The following is a 16,911-nucleotide window of genomic DNA, read 5'->3' on the forward strand; positions in this document are numbered from 1 at the left end:
AGCTTTCTAATTAGATTGACAGTCTCTGTCAGAGTGAGCATAGGCAGTGAAGTGTATTCTGTGTTCTTGACAAATACGCTTTATAGCTTCAATTAAACCCATTTCCTATGTACTGGGGCCAAAAAGGCCACTATACAAAACAGCCACATGGCCATATCACCAAGATAAGGGTAAACAGAGTACAACCCGCTTGTGTGAGCTGCAGGCTGGGGTCTGAGTCGGGAGGCCAGAGTGAAGACTGAAGAGTGCTATGGTCTGAATGTTTGTGTCCTTCCAAAATTCCTATGTTGAAGTCCTAACCCCCAAAGTTGATGGTTTTAGGAGGCGGGGGGGGGGGGGTGTCTTTGGGATGATTAGATCATGAGGGTAGAGCTGTCATGAATGGGATTAGTGTTCTTATAAAAGAGACCCCAGAGAGCTCTTCAGCCCCTTCTTCCATGTGAGGCTATAACGGGAAATCTGCGGTCTGGAAGACGGCCCTCACCCCATCATGCTGGCACCCTGATCTTGGACTTACAGCCTTCAGAACTGTGAGCAGTAAATTTCTGTCTATTATAAGCCACCCAGCCTGTGGTATTTTGTAAAAGCAGTCCAAATGGACCAAGACGAAGAATATACTTTGATATGGTCGCTCAGGATGGACACTGCCCCATTCTTGCTGCCGTTGACCTTAAAAGAAACAAAACATCGACACGATGTGGAGTCATAACTTGGGGTCCTCAGACCTCTTTCTCTCAACTGGCCTCACTGGAGTTGAGCAGCTGAAAGACAGACAAGGCAGGAAAGATTTGGGAGCAACAGCAGGAAAGAGAGAAAATAAGGATTCCAAGACTCATGACGGGCTACCACCAGGAGGACTTGTCTCCACCCATTTGGTCCACAGAGATTGGTTTGTCCTGGGGCTTCTCCCAAGGGTCATATCTCAGTTGAGATCTTCCTAAATAACAGGATCTCAGTGGAGCTTCGGAGCCCAGAGGAAAGGTGAGGCATGGCTGTGGGAGGAGGTCAGGGGCCATTTTGGCATTACTGAGTGGTGGTTTCAAATTCTAATTCGGACTCTTCCCTTTACTAGCCGTGGCATCTTGACCAAGTGACTACATCTCTTTGTGCCTTCTGGGCACAAATAGTACGTATTGGACAGGGTTGTGAAACAAGAAGTTGATAGAGTGAAGCATGTAGAAGAGAGCTTGGTCTGCAGTAAGAACTCAAAAAATATCAGCCATTATAATTAACTGTTACATAACAAATTCAAGGTACCCCAGAGCTTATTAGATTTCTGGCTCCTCTTCGATGAAGATCCAATTCATTCTTGGGTCCAATTTAACTTCGGAGTTACACAGAAGACTTTTTTCTAAAGTTAAGGGCTTTAACCAAAAGACCACCTTTGTTGGCAGGTAAGAAAGGAAGACTGGGGAGTGCCCTCACCCCTGACATTTTGCTCAGATCAGCCAAGCCTGGCCCTGGATAAAACTGAGAGACAGGCCAAATTTGCTTACATGGAGCAGCCTCCTCCTAGTGCCCCATCACGCTGGGCCCACCTGGGATCCATGACCCTGGGAGCCCCGAGGGCAGGGACATCTGTGGCAGCCACTGCCAGCAATCAACCAACGGGCTTACAGTGGGTTGGGGAGCAAGGACTAGCTCCAGTAGGGTTACCCATCGCTTGGGGCTGGTGAGAGGAGAGAGGAAGAGACCCAGAGCATAACGGGGTGCACCTCAGTACTAGGATTTGTCCTAGGAGGTCTCGGGCAACCGAAAAGCATTTGCGTACTGGAAAGGGCCACCCAAATGTGCAGGCGTGTTATTATATAATTGTTACCACTTTTCATTCAAAAGCCAATTGTTAGCATCTACCTACTGGGCAATAGAGTGAAGGAAACCGAAGAGATCGGGGTTTGCACCACCTCTGTGTCTGACACACGTGTGACCTCAGGCAAGTGCCTTTCAGAGCCTGGCTCTCCCCTCTAAAATCTTAAAGGGCAGGGTCTCTGATGAGCCGAACGTGATAATGTAGAGTGCCTGGCCCGTAGCAGACAGAGTCAACCAACGTGGCTTTTCCCTTCTTTGTGGTGAAGACACGGGGTACTTTTTCACATGGAAATGGAACTTCATAAAACTAGAAAACAAGACTGTGGCCCCAGGGAAGGTTTTAGTAGTGAATTATTTTCGTAGCATCTTTTTTTTTCCTCCAAGATCCTGCAGAGAGGGAATATCTATTTCAACGTGGTTCAGACTTTAGCAGCCATTGCTCACAAAGAGCGGGGTTTGGGAATGTTTCCAATACGCGGAGCTCTTTCATCGACCTGGGTCCTGTCTCTACAGACTCAGCCCAGTGGAAGCCTCCAGGTGGGTGCTGAAAAGGCAGAAGAAGCTTGCCAGGGAGGCTAAGGGCTGCAGGAGTCTCCGTGCCAGGCGTGGTGTGTCGGCTGGAATGCTTCCTGCGGCGATCAGTGCCTGCAGAAGACAACCCCCACCAGCCGGGGACCACAGAGGGGTGTCCGGGTACCGTGGGAGCATTCCCCTCAAGCCCTCTTGACGTGACCAGCCCTCCTCATGGCTTTTCATGGCTCCCTTTACTTGGGCTGCTTCCAAGCCTCCAGCTGGGCTCGTCTAGGAGCTGGGAAGCTCTGTTTATGGAATCTCCAACGTCCCTGAGGCCAAGGCCAGGCATCCGTCGGACATGGGGATGGGAGTCGGTGAAGGTGGCATAGATTTATTAGTCCACAATCAACTCGATGGACCTGTCTCTGTGCCCTGATCTTGTTCCCTCCCGCGTCAGTTGTACTAACACCACCACCCCATGGACAGACCGACTCACTACAGATGGCATTGGTCTGGTTTTTGTTAGTAAGTACTTTTCTCCGGGCAAATGAACTTTCCTGATATCCACTTCAAACTTCTAGGCTCACGGGAATGCCAATAAGGAAACACAGCCCAAGAACGATATCCTTAGGGAGTGTGAGCAGATCAGACCCATAGTCCTAGAGATTATGTGTGCATATAAATATACATACATGGGTTTATTTTTACATATGAAATGTATATGAGATATGAGATATATGTCTATACATACGAGATTCGTGTTGTGTGCGTGAATGAGCTCCAGCTAGTTAGTATTCAACACATTTATTTTTATTTACTTTTTAAAAAATTCTTTTAAATGTTTATTTTTGAGAGAGAGAGAGAGAGAGAGAGAGAGAGAGAGAGAGAGAGAGCCAGCAAGGGATGGGCAGAGAGAGAGAGAGAGAGAGAGACAGAATTTGAAGCAGACTCCAGGCTCCAAGCTGTCAGCCCAGAGACTGACATGGGGCTCAAACCCACAAACCGTGAGATCATGTTCTGAGCCGAAGTCAGAGGCTTAACTGAGCCACCCAGGCGCCCCTATTTTTATTTTATTTACTTAAGGTAAATAAAATACTCGCATAAGGATTTAAATAAATATTTATTGGAAGACATTATATAAATATTACATATTTATTCCTGGGCCATCTCTAGGTCAACCTGGAGATGCTCCTTTCTGCCTTTCACGTACTTCTTAGGCTTCATACTTTACGATCTCTGCCTCCTCCCCAATGTATATTTTCACTTGATTTCGTCGGGGTAAAGATCACTCAGCCTCTGGGCCTCAGGATGCTTATCAGTGAATAAAGCTAATGGGTATTAGAAACAGACAGAGAACAGCTAGCCCAGGCTTGGTCTGGGCAGGCACTCAATGAATCGTGGGGGTGGATGTGAGGCTGGTGGTGATGAGGCAGCAATGGCTTTTGGGGAGCTATAGACTTAGAGAGTTCGACGTGCCCAAGGGCAATGACATTCAGGAAGACCCCATAGTCCTTGCCCTCTATTTAGTCCAGTGAGTTAACTACTCAGAGCCTGGGAGCTTGATTCCCAAGTGTCCCCACTGCTGGTGGCTTTTCAGTGTTGTGAAAACACAGAAGATGGAGAGGCAAAGCCATATCTGAAGTCTGGTTCTTTCACAAAGAATGGAGTGATCTGGAGGTGGTGGGTCCTCTCAGTGTTTCTGGATGTCTAATCAGAATGCTCCCCCTTAGGGTCCCTTGTACCTGGGACAGGTTGCAGACACCTTAAGCAGGATTTTATTACGATAGCGAGAACACACAATGAAGGCTCTCGTTTCATTCACTCTCCACTTGCACCAGGGAGCTCGGAGTGGAGCTTAGAGGGTAGGATACAGCACAAGAAGCCCTGTTCAGCATCCAGTCCTCTCCGCTTGGCTGGAGGTGAGAGGCTACCAGGCCAGATAAATGCAGTCTGCTCACCAGCCCAGGGCAGCATGAATCCGTCGGCCCAGAACCCACACACTGGAGCCCGAAGGTGTAGGTTCCTGACCCTCTGGGACACGTGAACTTGTCTAAGGCCAAGACTCTACCGTGACTTGGTTTCCTCATCTGTCAAGTGAGGAGTTTGACCTTAGTGAGCCCTAAGTTCCCTTTCACAGTTAACATTCTCTAATCCTCAATTTTAAAAATATAGAAAGTTTGCATTTAACTTTCTATATGTGCCCAGTGTACTAGAGCTGTTATAACAATGACACAGAGAGTCCAAAACAGCAGAAAATCCAGTGTTTATGATTCAATTCAGAAATTCAGACTGACCATCCTCTGAGTCATATTAAAATATTGATTGTTTTGTAGAGAACTCAGTGGGTCTGGGGAGACAAATAATGAATGCTAATGATGGTTTGCAGCCAGCCAAGTGAGGACGAAATATGTGCCAGAGAGATAAGAAGGAGTCATTTACCGGCTTGACAATTAGCTATCGAGGGCCTGCACCCAGCCCTAATCCTGCGAGAGCATACTTCTAGAATTTAGTGTGTATTCCACTCACAGGGCATCTAAGATGTGGATTCTGGTTCCGCAGGTCTGGGTAGAGCCCAAGACTCTGCATTCCTACTACGCTCCTGGAAGAAATCCAGGTATATGTGTGCGTGCAGCCGAACGGGTGTCCTATGAGCTTTTCTCCTGGGCGTCGGATGAGGGGGTCCAGATTTTAAAGGCGGTCATGGTTCCGAGGATGGAGACAGCCCCAAATGGCAGAGGGGGAGGCACCGCTTTCTCAGAAGAGGAGGGTCAAACCAGTCCGAGAATAGAATGTCGCTGTGGTTAAAAACGCTTACGGATAATTAGAAGTATCTGTTATGGGAAAGAGATGGAGAGAAAGGGGGCTTTACGGGCGCAGGAGTTGAATGCCATGGTGATGGCAGTGCTATTAAAAAGCAGGCATGGCTGAGACACAGAGCCCCTCAGCTCAGGGCTCTGGCCTTTCTGTCCTTTGAATTGAGGTTTGCCTTTGACTTCATGGAACGATTTTCTTCTGGTGCCACAGCAGCCATTTCATTGCAAGATGGATTGCAATGTGAACTGATCTTTTTCCATTTCGGGTCCCAAACCGCAGCGCAATTAGTTTCTAAATAAATGTCAGCGGCTTCTGGGGGAGGCTCTGAATGCGAGGCTGGAATGAAGTGGCCAGCCACAGACAGTGTCTACGTTGGCCGTGCCCCCTGAAAGGGCTCGGGGTTCCGACTGCACCCTCTGCACTCAGACAACCTGTATTTCCAGAGAGGTGCTGCTGAGCCCTCTGTACACGTTTTTGATGCAAACTAGTTTAAACGACAGAAAGAAGATGGAGTTGCCTGGAAGGTTGACACATTTTTTTTTTAACGTTTCTTTAGTTTTGAGAGAGAGAAGAAGAGTGCAAGTAGGCGAGGGGCAGAGAGAGAGGGAGACACAGAATCCGAAGCAGGCTCCGGGCTCTGAGCTGTCAGCACAGAGCCTGACGCGGGGTTCAAACCCAGGAACCGTGAGATCATAACCTGAGCCGAAGCCGGATGCTTAACCGACTGAGCCACCCAGGCGCCCCAGACACATGTTTTAAGGTAAACACAGGACACCTCTGCCACAAAACAGTTGTGTGGGCTTCTATGAACTCATGATCTTTTTATCTTGACAGACTCTGATCACATGTGGAGAGGACTTTGATCTGAGTGAGGACAGATGTTAGAGGTTGAATCGCATCCCCTAAAATTCAGATGTTGAGGTCCTGACTCCCGGTATCTCGGAGCTAACCTATTTGGGAAATAGGGTCCCTGCGGCTGTAACTGGTTAGACGAGGTCACCCCAGAGTAGGGTGGACTCCTGATCTCATCTGACTGGTGGCCTCATACAAAGGGCGAATTTGGACACAGATGTACACGTAGTGAGAACGCCACGTGAAGACAAGGGCAAGCATCAGGATGAAGCATCATCTACGAGGCAAGGACACCACAGACGCTAGGGGAGAGGCGTGGGGCAGACTCTCCCTCAGAGCCACAGAAGAAGCCGATTCTGCTGACACCTTGACCTCAGGCTTCCAGTCTCCAGAAATGTAAGAGGACCCATTTCTGTTGTTGAGGCCACCCGGTTTGCGGTGCTCTTTTCACATCAGCTCAAGGGTGGTTATACAAGGGACTGATAATAAAGTTAAGTATCAATAAAATTATACAGTTATATGTATGGCCTTGGAAAAAATCTTTTAACCTCTGTAAGACGAAGCAGCTGGAACAAGTGGTTAATGAAATCCCTTGCATCCTGTGGTTCCCTGAGATTCTGATATATTGGTCCTCTCAGTGCCATTTGATGGATAGCACCTGCCAATGAGAGCGGAGAAGTGACAGGTGCACCCAGAGGAGGCCGAGCACAAGTGCAGGAGATGGAGCTTAAACCATCAAGTGACCAGGCAGAGGCTTAAGCCTGTGGGCATCTCAGATGCTAAACAGAGACTGGACCATGCCTGGGACAGAGGGATCCTAGTAGCAGAGGGCAGTCTCTGCAGAAAGCTAGGATGACTTAGGCAGAGCGGGCCATGGCCCCCGGCTCCTCCTCCTGCACGCAGGGCAATCTAGAAGCAGCAGTTAGGAGTCAGGCGAAGAGTTCAAGTCCCTGGGTTTCTGGCCTCCAGCATTGGCAGTCAGCAAACCAAAGACGGCAACCTCACGACTGTTCGGGAATATCTGTCGAACGAGGCCCTTGGGAAGTCGACAGGTGGGAAGCCAGAGTCATCATAATCTGGGTATGAAAAGACACGGGACCTCCTGTTGCAGTCACTGGCGGATGACATATGAGCATTTGGGTTACATGTTCACCTGTGACTGGGACAGAACAGGGACCGGTCTATGCTGTTCATTGCTGATTTCCCTAGTCAGTACCTTGCATGCTGTAAACCCTCAGTTTGTTGCATGATAGGACAACAAAGGGGGAATTTGTTCCAGGAATCGAGAAAACAATTAGTCAATTTAGTAATGAGGGCCATGTTACCCTTCTTGGCTCAACTTTAATTAGCTGTTTGTCTGAATTAGTTTTGTTGTCATCGTTACATTGATTATATTATTTAGTGCCTGTTGGTGAAAAATAGCACGTGGGACCACAAAGCTTAGCTTAGCAATTCAAGAATTTCGATTGGAGAGGCGGAGTTAAGCTTTTCCATGTTACCGGTCAATAAATATTAACTGACCGGTGTGTGCAGAGCACTGTGCTGGGCACATGTGATCAAGGTGCATGTCACATATAAAGTGGCCAATGATTATTCAAAATAATACCGTAAGCAGAATCCCACAGTTCCTGAGCAACCCTCGTTTTCTCTGTTTTTGTACTCAGGCTTTCTCCCCTTCCAGAAATGTCCTACCTTATAAGATGTCTCTCATCCGACCGGGCCTATTTCTTCAATTACTTTATCTACCAGTGTCCTCCAGATATGCGGAATGGGAACATCTTTTCCTTTTTTTTTTTTAAATTTTTTTTACATTTTATTTATTTATTTATTTATTTATTTATTTATTTATTTTTTTGAGATACAGACCGAGCCGGGGAGGGGCAGAGAGAGAGAGAGGGAGAGAGAGAATTCCAAGCAGGCCCCACGCTGCCAGCACACAGCCTGCTGTGGGGCTCAAACCCATGAAACTGTGAGATCGTGACCTGAGCCAAAACCAAGGGTCGGATGCTCAACCCACTGAGCCACCCAGGCACCCCAACATCTTTTCCTTTTTATGCCCATAACTCCTTGGAAGTCTCTCAAAGAACATATGTTTTGCCTTGTATGTTAACCAATCACCGTTGTCTTATTTCTCTTACTAACTTATATGTTCCCTCATGCGGCATGTTCCATAGTGTTCTCCTAAAAGTCGTGTCCACTCTGAACCTCAGGACATAACCTTATTTTGTATTTTTTTAAACAAAATTTTTATTTATTTATTTTTATTTTTTAATTTTTTAAAATGTTTATTTATTTTTGAGAGAGAGAGAGAGAGAGAGCACGAACAGGGGAGGGGCAGAGAGAGAGGGATACCCAGAATCCGAAGCAGGCTCCAGGCTCTGAGCTGTCAGCACAGAGCCCGACGCAGGGCTCGAACTCACGGACCACGAGATCATGACCTGAGCCGAAGTCCAACACTTAACCAACCGAGCCACCCAGGTGCCCCCCAGATCTTTTAAAATCATATTCACGTTAGTTAACATGGAGTGTAGCATTGGTTTCAGGAGTAGAATTCAAGACTTATTTTGTATTTTTTTTCTTAATTTGGGTATAGTTGACACACGATGTTACATTAACTTCAGGCGTTCAACATAGCAATTCCACATGTATACATTATGCTGTGCTCCCCAAAAGTGTAGCCACCATATGTCACCACACCGTGCTGTTACAGTACCACTGACTATATTCCCTGTGCTGTACCTTTTATTCTCGTGACATTCATTCCATGACTGGAAGCCCCCAGCTCCCTCTCCCCGTGGCCATTTTGCCCATCACCACACCACCCCCTTCCCTCTGACAGCCATCAGTTTCTTCTCTATTTATAGGTCTGATTCTGACCTTGAGGATATAGGGTCTTTGCAGATGTAATTAGTTACGGATCTTGAGAGCATCCTGGCTTTAGGGAGGGCCCTAAGTCCAATGACTGATGCCCTTGTAAGAGAAAGGAGAAGGAGGTCGGCACACAGAGGGACACTGAGAGAGAGGGCCATGTGAAGAGGGGGGCACAGATTGGAGGTATTTTGCTGGGAGCCAAGGAATGCATGGGTCCACCAGAAGCTGAGGTACAGGGCAAGGAAGGAGTCTCCCGGAGGGCCTCTGGAGGAGGCATGGCCCTGCTGCCTCTTGATTTCAGACCTCTGGCTTCCAGATCTGCGAGAGGATGCATTTCTGCCGGTTCAAGCCACCCAATTTACTGTAGCGTGTTCTGGCAGCACAAGGGAAGGGATGCATCCGAGTATAAAGCATGATTTCCCTTTGTATCCCCTCCAACTTGCTCATAAGCATTTACGAAAATAAGACCTTCGCACGTCATTCATCTTTGTTTCTTTGTTGGTTTGTTGCCGTTGTGACTCAAAAAGCACTAGTGTCAATCAATCAATCAGCCATCAAGGACCAGACAAAGTCAAATTATATTAGTTAGTTATTTTTTCCCCCGATGCGAGTCCTGGGGGGATACCTGTGCCTTTTGTGTACAAGGGAACAGAGCAAAAGTACTTAGGTTGGGTATGAGCATTGGCCCTGCTAAGTCCAAATATCTGAAGGAGGCCTCTCGCCATTGGAGGGAGCCCCATACTCCTAGGGAGAGGGGGCTCTGGGAGAATCTAGGTCCATTCTCTGTGGCCCTCAGTAAATCCAGTTTCTGGATTCCTTGCTGGCTCTTCAAAGGGCGTATGGACAAGATGAGGTGTCCCAAACAGTCACACAAAGTGTACCCAGGAATCTGGAGCCAAGGATGACCTTATGTCCAAGTAGAAAAGACTTGGTCACCATTTGAATGCACCTGCCTAAGAGGCCTCCCAGTGGGCACAGGCTTTGGAAGTCAGGATCAGGTATTCATGTCTTTGTGTTCAACATTGGTTCCCCAACCCACCTGTCCCTTTTTTTTTTAATGTTTATTTATTTATTTTTGAAAGAGAGAGAGAGAGAGAGCAAGGGTGAGCAAAGGAGGGGCAAAGAGAGAGGGACAGAAGATCCAAAGCGAGGTCTGCGCTAACAACAAAGAGCTCGACATGGGGCTCGAACTCATAAAGTGTGAGATCACGACCTGACCCAAAGTTGGACGCTTAACCGACTGAGCCACCCAGGCGCCCCCCACAACCCCCCTGTCCCTAATGCACAGGCACCTTTGGGAGATCTGCTCAGATGAGTAAACTTGAGCCCGGAGATGTGAAATAACTTACTCAAGGTCACACAACCAGTCCATGGTGTTGGGTCTCAAGCCCAGGCTGCTAGCCCAAACCAGTCCTGCTTTTCAAAGGGCCCCTCTGCTTCATCAAAGGCATGAGCGCTTAGGAGGGTGCTAGTTATAGGAGGGGGAAGGGATGGCAAAGGGGAGGGCAGCTGCTGAAGATCAACTTCACCATTTCTGCCACATACGGGTCCCCCTCTGGATACAGAAAGGCCGTTTAAAGCAAAGTAGTTTAGAAATTCCATGGTAGCTGAACGCATTCGCTAAGCAAGCCGCCTAGTGACTGTTTCCTGCCCTGAGAACACCTCACGTATTCCCTCAGATCTTTGTGCTGGAAGCAGGATGTGACTATCCCCAAGTTCTCTTTGCTGAGTCCTTCCCAGGTGTCCTGGTCAACCATCATCACGAGGTTTTACATTTAGCTGAAGGGGTAGGAGCAAGTCCATTTCAATGAGAACATGCAGAGGCCAAATGCACCCTTCCAGAACGTCCTGCTTCTATTATTTTGCTCATTCGGGTTTAAATGTTCTGTCCTTGTCAAGCTTTTTCCCATTCTTAATTGTGTGATGGGTACAATGTTATTATTCTATTATGACTCACAAACCATGGCCAAATTACTATTTCAATTGATATTGCTTATGAATTATTACATCAATTGCTCTGCAATTCCATAGCAATGCCTTTAGCCCAGTCCCTCAAGAATTAAAAAAAGGGGTAGGGGGAAGACCCGGCAAGGTTTCAGTCCAGAACCTGCCAGCCCAGGGCTGTTCCTCGGACTTCCTGCCTCAGTGGTATTTCCTGGAGTCACAGGTTATTTAATGCTTACATGGTGACATCTGATCTTTCTTTCTATTGTCCCCCAGCGGCCACTGGAGCTCTCTCATTCAGACACAAGCTCCTGTGAAAGCAAAGAGAAGGCAGTTTTGCTGCAGGGCACCCCACAGCTGTGCTTTCTAGTATTTGCCCAAATGGCTTCCTCCAGTAACAGCGATCACCAAAGCTCTCTGTGTTGAGTAAGTAAGCTTCATTTTAACCACGCCTGGCTCTGAGTGTTGTAGCCCTCTAAGTTATTCTAGAACAGTACCCGCACGTGCGTTTCTCACCCCAGACACCCTGGTATGGGAGGGTGCCCTCACCAGCATGGATAGGTGGCAGTTTGGTTGGGAAGGACGAGGCAGTTGTTCAGGGAGGGCTGGAGGTGCAACCTGTCATGCTGTTTAAAAAGCAGCCTTTATTTATTTTTCAATTTTTTTAATGTTTATTTATTTTTGAGACAGAGACAGAGCATGAGCAGGGGAGGGGCAGAGAGAGAGGGAGACACAGAATCCGAAACAGGCTCCAGGCTCCGAGCTGTCAGCACAGAGCCTGACACAGGGCTCGAACTCACGGACCGTGAGATCACGACCTGAGCTGAAGTTGGACGCTCAACAGACTGAGGCACCCAGGCGCCCCAGAAGCAGCCTTTTTTTAAACTTGCATTGATTCCTGGCAAACTCGACTCTACAGGTGGATCTGAGTCCCTTGCCCACTGTTAGGGTCTGGAGGGTAGCCATTTGCTCTGCCAAGTTCATGACCAGGTCTTTGGAGGCACTTGTTGAAAAATCCTATGTTTCGGGGTTTGTGGGGAAAGCAGAAATATTCTATCCCTTTTAGAGAAACCATCTCATGGGCCAGACTCTGTAGCAACATATCTTATTGATGTGTAGAGTGCGACGGGTTTCATCTCCACTCACGCATTTCCTTTCGACCACCTACGGCAGAGCAATTCAGGAGAAAGACAGAGGTGGAGGAAGGAACCAGCCCTCCCACACCGAGTTCCTGGTGCCTCCTGAGTGTCCACTGCCTAAAAGGGACTGATTGGTAAGGGCAAAAAAGGACAACGGGTGATAAAGGTAAAAGGAGGCTGATCCCGGCTGAGCAAGCCAACAATCCTAAACCTCTGACCCGCCCATGTCATCTCGGGAGGGGCACAGCACGGGCACTAGGCTGCAGTAGCAAGTGGACATCCCAGGAGACTGCTCTATGTTTGGCTCTCACTCAAGGGAGCTCCAGGCTCGGGGAGTCCCTCAGTGTTTCCCACTCCTCCAGGGGCCATATCATGAGCGGTATGCCTCCCTGGGTGGTAAGATTTATGCCAACTGATGATATCACACCCCAAGAGTTGTTAAAAGACCATGACGTCAGCTGTTAGTGGCCACACTCCCATTGTCCAATCCAACTAAAAGCCTTTGTTTTCATACGTGGAAACTCAAGAGTGTTCACAGAGGCAGTTCTCACTGTCTGACTCCTGGGCGAGGAAGGGTTCTCCAGGGGACTGCAGACTCATTTCTCATAGGATAGTGGGAATTGCTTATCATTTTGCATCATCAAAATCCTTCTTACTCCAGTGTCATTCCCACTGATATGTACACCTGACTTGAAATGGCTCATGTTGAAAACAAAAATGAAACAGGGGCGCCTGGGTGGCTCAGTCGGTTGAGCGTCGGACTTCGGCTCAGGTCACGATCTCTCAGCTTGTGAGTTCGAGCCCCGTGTCGGGCTCTGTGGTGGCAGCAGCTCGGAGCCTGGAGCCTGCTTTGGATTCTGTGTCCCTGTCTTGCTCTGGTCCTCCCCCGCTCACTCTCTCTCTCTCTCTCTCTCTCTCTCTGTCAAGAATAAACATTTTAAAAAAATGAAACAAAAACTTCCCTGACCTTAATTCCCATCCAACCATGGCTCATCTGTTTCCCCTTATAGTAAAATTCCTCCAAAATTACATGTTATCACCATCTCTATCTTCTCACTTCCCACTCTCTCCCAGCCAGCTTCTTCACCCCTACCCCCATGAGAGTGAGACCACTGACCTCCTCTTACTTAACCCAGAAGTCCATTCTTTGATCCATCTTACAAAAAAGAAAAACAAAAACAATGGCAGCTATTGTCACAGTTGACTCCTCCCTCCTCCTTAAAATTTTTTCTTCTCTGGGGTCCCATGATACCTCGTTTTCTCAGTTTTCCTCCTGTCACTTATTGCTTTCTCCTACTCTCTTCCTGATTGCCCTGTTAATGTTAGACACCCCAGGATCCAACCTCTGGATCTCTTCTGTCCTCTCGCCTTCCTTTCCCTTTGCCCTCCAACAGCCTTGGCTTGTTTCTATCTCAGGGACTTTGCATGTTGCTATTCCTTCTGCCTGGAATGCTTTTCCCTCAGACCCCCACATAATGAATGCAGCACTGATTAGGTCTCGGCTTCAGCATCATGTCCAGAGACAGACCTTATATGACCACACAAGTTTAAAGCAGCTCTTAAACCCGGTCCCCTCTTCTCCTTACACAGTTTGTTTTCCACACGTCAACAAACGTCCTCTACTTGAAATCATCTCTTTATTTGCTCATGGTTATTTTTGTCTCCCACTAGACTGTAGGACAGCCATCCGGCCTGTCCTGTTCACTGCGGTTTCCCTAACCTACACTCATATCTTCTTCATATTGTGTTCTCAATAAATATTTGTTGTGTGAGTAAATGCTCCCACCGTAATATATTCTATACCCTATCACTGCTTCTGACGTGAGCCAACATGGTTTCTAAAGGCACAGGAGAAGTACCTAGATCAATTTTTTTTAAGTTTATTTATTTTGGGGAGAGAAAGTTAGAGACAGAGTGTGAGTGGGAGGGAGGAGGGGGTAGGGGAGGGAGACACAGAATCGAAGCAGGATCCAGGCTCTGAGCTGTCAGCCCAGAGCCTGATGTGGGGCTCGAACTCACGAATCAAACTGTGAGATCATGACCTGAGCCAAAGTCAGACACCCAACCGACTGAGCCACCCAGGAGTCCCGATCCATTTTTTTTAGTAATTTGGATTCGTGGGCCCCATCGTAGGCTTTATTGCTGTGCCATTGAAGGCGTCCTGATCTTTAGAGTCCAGCAGTGGCATGAGTAGAGGACAGCATTTAGGTTGATGGCATTTGGGTTCAGTGGTCTTGTGAGTCCTTTGTTTCATCAGACTAAAAATTCTTGAAACCACCAGATTGCAGTTGTTGGTGGAAGCGGAGAGGGGATGGAGAAGCTGAACCCTGTGGCATGAGCCCATCCGACTGTTGAAAGTCAAGGTCCAGTCTGACCCACTTTGGTTGCTGAGTGAGTCTGTGACTCACCAGGGCGCCCATTAGCTCAAGGAAACCTCTTTCCCTCACATGTCCTTGAGCTCCATGATCCAGAACTCCTTTGCCTTCCAAGCCAGCAGCCACGATTTCAATTTGAATTAATCACAATTAAGGCATTTTAATTTGAATTCAATGTATTAAAATTAAAATGAAATAAAATTAAGAATTTCATCCTGGAGTCTCACTGGCCACATTTCAAGTACTCAGGGACCACATGAGCTGGTGGCCGCAGTATTGCACAATGTCCTTCCATCATTGCAGAAAGTTCTTTGGGGCAGAGCTGGTCTAGAAAATGGGCTCCTGGGGCAGTTAGGGCATCCACCTGCTCATGTTACTGCCTTGAATGCCAGTCTTGTCAGTCCTCAGTGCAACTGAGCTGTATCTTGGTTAAGCAATAGGTCTCGTGAGGCCTGGGAATCACAGTTGAGCAGGTAAAAAGCTGATGAAAACAGATTGTAAAACCCTGTGCCAGCAGACTTGCCCACACACAGAGGAGATGCTCATTTTCACAGAGACCTACCATTGTTGCCTCAGAGGACCTGGAGGAGAGCACATCTCTGGACCTGGGAATGTACTTCTCCTAGCTTGCTCTCCTTGAACTCTGAGTCCAAGGTCACTCAAGGGAATATCATCAGGATTTGTTATGGAACTGTTTCTTGGGTTACATTCTCTATGTAGAATGTGAGATTGTCCATCAAGTTAAGGCAGGGGAAATAACTTATGCTTTTATATTGTCTCCCCTCAGCATTTCACATACAGATGATAAACACTAGCACTTAGTCTAACTTGCATTATAATTAGTTCTGTACATAGTTCTCTTTGTTTGCTCATGAGGCTCTCAAGGGCAAGGATAATATCTTATTCCCTTCCCTGCAGCATTACTATGCATAATGCATAATTATTTTTATATGTATATTCATTAGGCTGAGTGGATAGTTGGACGAATGGATGGATGGATGAACGAATGGATGGATGAATGATTGGACGGATGGATGGACTGACTCAGACCCGCAACTGATAGAAAATGCCATGTTTCAGTAATAACCTTTCTGGCGATATATCATTTCTTGTCTCGGGACATCAGAGGAATTAAGCATTGTTCTTGCTTCTGAAGATGGGGAGACCTATCCTCTAAGTCAACAATGAGTGGATAAACGAGGGAGATCTTTTCTAATGTCATCAGAGCCTTCTCTTGGGATTTCATCAGAAAAGCCATTTACTTTACCTTCTCTCTAGCAGAAAGCCCAGAAGAGCAAATGTAGCTCAAAAATTGTGTATGTGCCACATGAAACATTCAGATTCCCGGAGCATTTGTTGTTACTCTTTTAAAACCCCAGTCTCGAATGCGGATTATAGACTGTTGACCATTCCACCCTCACATCTTGTCTCTGAGGGAGAAGAGAATGAGGCTGCATGTAGCACAGCACGAGGCATGTGAGATCACAAAACCGGACACGGGTCAGCTCTTAGCCACCCAGTGTCCCGGGGCACATTGATTCTCTCCCGGTTGTCTGCTCGTGTCCGGGAGGCTGGGACTGTAACAGGAAATCCGATAGTGCTTATTCGGGACAACACGAGCAGACTGTTTCTCCCTCTAGCATCCTGCTTCGTGTATTGGTTGTTTTTCCTCTTTTGTAAACCTCTCTGGTTATAAAAATAATTCATTTTCATTATGGAAATACAGAAAGGTACAAAAGGATTACAGAAAAGTAGAGGGAAAACCAAAAGTGTGGGAGCCCTGCCACTGAGTTCACTGCTGCTTATAATTTACTCTATTTCCTTCTCGTCCTGTATCTATACATGTATGACACAAATACATACAGCTGTATCTTTTTCGGGATAATTGAATCATGTTCACACTTTATTTGGTTTTGATATTTAACAACACATTACTAAAAGTGTATCTCCATGCCATTAAATATTTTTCAATGCAAAGTGGTATATAGTAAAAAATAATAATAATAATCCTTTTCCCCTCCCCCAGATGTATAGGCTATAACTTGACATGCTATTTGGGAGGGAAGTTTACAGTTTTAAGTTCCTATATTAAAAAAGAAGAAAGGCTGGGGCACCTGGGTGGCTCAGTAGGTTAAGCATCCGACTTCGGCTTCAGCTCAGGTCATGATCTCACAGTTCATGACCTTGAACCACGCTTCAGGTGAGCTCGAGCCCAGCTCTGCACTCCGCACTCTCTCTCTCTCTCTCTCTCTCTCTCTCTCTCTCTCTCTCTCTCTCCTCTCTCTCTCTCCCCCTCATGGGAATTCTCTCTCTCTCCCTCTCTCTCTGCCCCTCATTCACTCATGCTCTCTCTCTCTCTCTCTCTCTCTCTCTCTCAAAAATAAATAAATAAGGGGCACCTGAGTGGCTCAGTCCATTAAGCCTCCAATTTCGACTCAGGTCATGATCTTGCAGTTCACGGGTTCGAGCACCGTATCTGGCTTTGTGCTGACAGCTCAGAGCCTGAAACCTGCTTTGGATTATGTGTCTCCTCTCTCTGCCCCTTCCCTGCTCACACACACACTCTCTCTCTGTGTCTCTGAAAAAACAAATAA

General features: G+C 47.2%; 1 long non-coding RNA gene across 1 annotated transcript in view; it reads left to right on the forward strand.

Moving 5' to 3' along the window:
* LOC131506495 (uncharacterized) overlaps positions 1 to 11,438 on the forward strand; it is a 95,038-nt gene extending 83,600 nt beyond the window's left edge. The window contains exon 4 of the long non-coding RNA XR_009258975.1: positions 11,080 to 11,438. This is a non-coding gene — a long non-coding RNA (uncharacterized LOC131506495). The remainder of the gene's footprint in view (positions 1 to 11,079) is intronic.
* Positions 11,439 to 16,911: the final 5,473 nt, after the last annotated feature.

Source organism: Neofelis nebulosa, chromosome 3 (genome assembly GCF_028018385.1).
Source record: "Neofelis nebulosa isolate mNeoNeb1 chromosome 3, mNeoNeb1.pri, whole genome shotgun sequence".
Lineage (NCBI taxonomy): Eukaryota > Metazoa > Chordata > Mammalia > Carnivora > Felidae > Neofelis > Neofelis nebulosa.